The sequence below is a fragment of the Petaurus breviceps genome, unplaced genomic scaffold, assembly GCF_028583685.1.
Source record: "Petaurus breviceps papuanus isolate PSGF00001 unplaced genomic scaffold, PetGlider_PUasm1.0 151, whole genome shotgun sequence".
Classification (NCBI taxonomy): domain Eukaryota; kingdom Metazoa; phylum Chordata; class Mammalia; order Diprotodontia; family Petauridae; genus Petaurus; species Petaurus breviceps.
Genome location: NW_027185712.1, coordinates 8,344,546 through 8,347,358, shown reverse-complemented (window position 1 = coordinate 8,347,358; position 2,813 = coordinate 8,344,546). Strand labels below are relative to the sequence as shown.

The following is a 2,813-nucleotide window of genomic DNA, read 5'->3' as shown; positions in this document are numbered from 1 at the left end:
AAAACTGGTAAGGAGGAGAGAGCACTTTTACACATCATTGTCCACATAATCACTCCATGAAAAGGGAAGGGGGGAGAGAGGGAGCAGAGAGGGACCCTCCCCCCCCCAAAAAAAAACACATTCAGACATTTGGGACTAAAATAAATTGAAGACATTCTGTCAGCAGGAGGAGCAAATGGGATCAAAGAGCGGGCAGGGGGTGGAAGCCCTGCCACTGCCCTCAACAGGGCTGGACACTACTTTTTCAGGCTCTCTCTCTAAAACCCCACGAGCCAAGAAGGAAAGAACCTTCCACTGGGCCTCCCGATGTCCTTTCTACCCAGCCTTCCATGGGCAAAATCTCCATTTGCGCCCTCCGCTAGAGAAAGCCAGCAATTCAGGCCTGGGAAGGAAAGGGGGCGCTAATTGCAGAGCAAGAACGGGGCGGCAGCATAACCCTGGACGGAGTCTGAGCAAAGGAAGAGAAAAGGAAATACAAAGGAAAAGGAAGAAAAAATAATAACAACAAATTCAAGATATGGAGCCAGCGTGTTCTGATTCCGTCCACAAAAATGTCAGGCTGCTTTCCCGAACCATCCCCTTCACCACGGGCGCTTCGGATGCTGTCCCCCGGGAAGGGTCACCAATGGGCGCGGTAAGTCCTCACTCGCATGGCGCGGGGACGGATCGTGCAGACCACATTTGGGGAGGGGCAAGGAGAGTTGGGTGAGGAGAGTCACCCAAGCGAGTCCTCAGTGGCCCGGGACTGGCTTCCTGGCACAGCCCAGCCCTCTGTGTGCACACACACATACACCATGCGTGAGTCAATGTCAATGTCTGGATCCATGTGGTGACTATATATATATATATATATATATATATTTTTTTTTTTTCCTTAAAAAAAATCAAGTCTAGTTCTGTGGTGGAGGCGGTGGGGGAGCTGGAGGCATCGGGAAGGGTGGCATGGCCGCCACCCCCATGCTTGTCTTAGTGACAAAGTTAGAATTGTCCATGGGAGGCGGAGGAGGGGGCGGGGCGTACATCAAGCCCTCGGAACCAGGTGGCGGAAGTGGCGAAGGTGGCGGAGGTAGCGGAGGGGGCTGGACCTGGGGGGCAGGGGCACCATAGTGGGATTGCCTTGCATTTGAGGGGCTCCTGGAGAAGCTGCGGCAGCCGCCTGTTGCTGTTGCCATGGCGGGATGGACCCTGTGCCAGCGGTCGTGGTGGTAGTCGTCCTATGTTGCTGCCATGGCAAGGGGGTACTGGAAGCCATACTGCTGCTGGGCGGCGGGGGAGGCAGAGCCTGCTGCGGCTTACATGGGGGAAGGGCGCCAGAGGGAGGGGGTGGGGGCGGCATCTTGCCTAAACTCTTTCCTTGATGTAGGCGGTAGACCCCAGAGCCCACAGGCAGACTTATCAGATGCTGATTCATAGAAGGGCCATGGTGACTGGGTGGGTAGGGCCCCTGGTTCATCGGTGGTAGTGGTGGCTGCATCCAGGGGCGGTGGGGTCCCATTAGGGTTGTGCTGCATACCATGACCGCCATGCCCACCCACACCATGTCAGGCTGGGCAGTGGATGGGGAAAGTTGTGAGGTCCACCACCAGGCCCGCCAGGTCCTCCGACATTCATCCCATGGTATGGATGATTCTCTGAGGGTCCCGAGTTCATCCACGGTGGGTGGCTCTGGGTAGTGGACATGAGAGATGGCAGCGGCGGGTTGTTGGCGGAGGCAGCAAGTCGAGGCGTGCTGGCCAGGGGTGTGGCAGCAGGCCCAGAGGCAGAGCCAGCAGAAGCTGGTTCAGGAGCTTCACCTAACTCTACCATTAGGGACAGGTATTCCCTATCCACGCTGGCTTTGTCCTGGGTTGAGTGTGGGTCACCGTAAGCCTTTGGAATTTGCAATCTGAAGCAATGAACAAAGTCTGTGGTGCAGACAGTAGTATTTGTGATGCTTTGGGGCTTTGAGCTCTGCCATGGTCTTAAAATCCTGTTGTCATCCTCCCGGAGCGTCCCATTCAGGCGGGCTAACTCCAGGAGCTGCATCTTCCGTAGGTCGTTATGGTCCTCTGGGGTTTCAATGCCATGTTTCAGAATGTTCCGGATCTGCTCTACTGCCTTTTTGACGTTCTCCATGGTGTTGGCAGTAACCAGGGCATGGAGGAGCTCGTCTTCCCCTGGCAGCATCTGCCCATCCTTGCATCCAATCTTGCGTTCCTTCACAGAGCCTTTCCCCCGGATCATAATCTTGGAATTGCACTCCTTCTCAATATTCTTCAAGGTGTTGCCCCTGGGCTCAAAGAGAAGTCCCAGGAAGTTGATTTCTGGATACTCATCCTGTGGTATCATCACCTTGTCGCTTCAAGCTCCACCATATCAGTAATGAGGTTGTGTCTTTCTTCCTCCAGCTTCTTCCGGGTCCGAAACTCCCTGGTGTTGAGTCTCTTCCTCGCTATTGTAAATGGGCTTGGGGAAAGGGGACCTGTCCTCAGGTTAGGGGGATGCCCAGGTCTCCTGTGCGCAGTTTGCCAGGCAGGTCTTCAATCTGAAGTTGCACTTTATAGGTCTTTTCTTGCTCCCTCGTGAGTTGCGCGGGAGAAGGGGGGGGAGGGGGGAATGAAGGTCGGCATGACCGGAATCACCTTCTTCTACTCCATCGTGTCCCGGTTCCATCAGCTCCTCTTACCCTTCTTGTTTGGGAAAACCAGCGGCGTGGCATTTTCTTTGGTCGCCATGGTGCCCCTGGGGACCGGCGCCGGCAGCTGGGGTGGTTGGTGGGGGGGGGGAGGGCTCCAGGCTGCGACACCTGGGCTTTGCGAACCTTCGAGGGGCCA

General features: G+C 55.7%; 1 pseudogene; it reads right to left on the bottom strand.

Moving 5' to 3' along the window:
* Positions 1 to 890: 890 nt before the first annotated feature.
* On the bottom strand, positions 891 to 2,714 carry LOC138153642 (splicing factor 1 pseudogene; annotated as a pseudogene).
* Between the last annotated feature and the right edge of the window lie 99 nt (positions 2,715 to 2,813).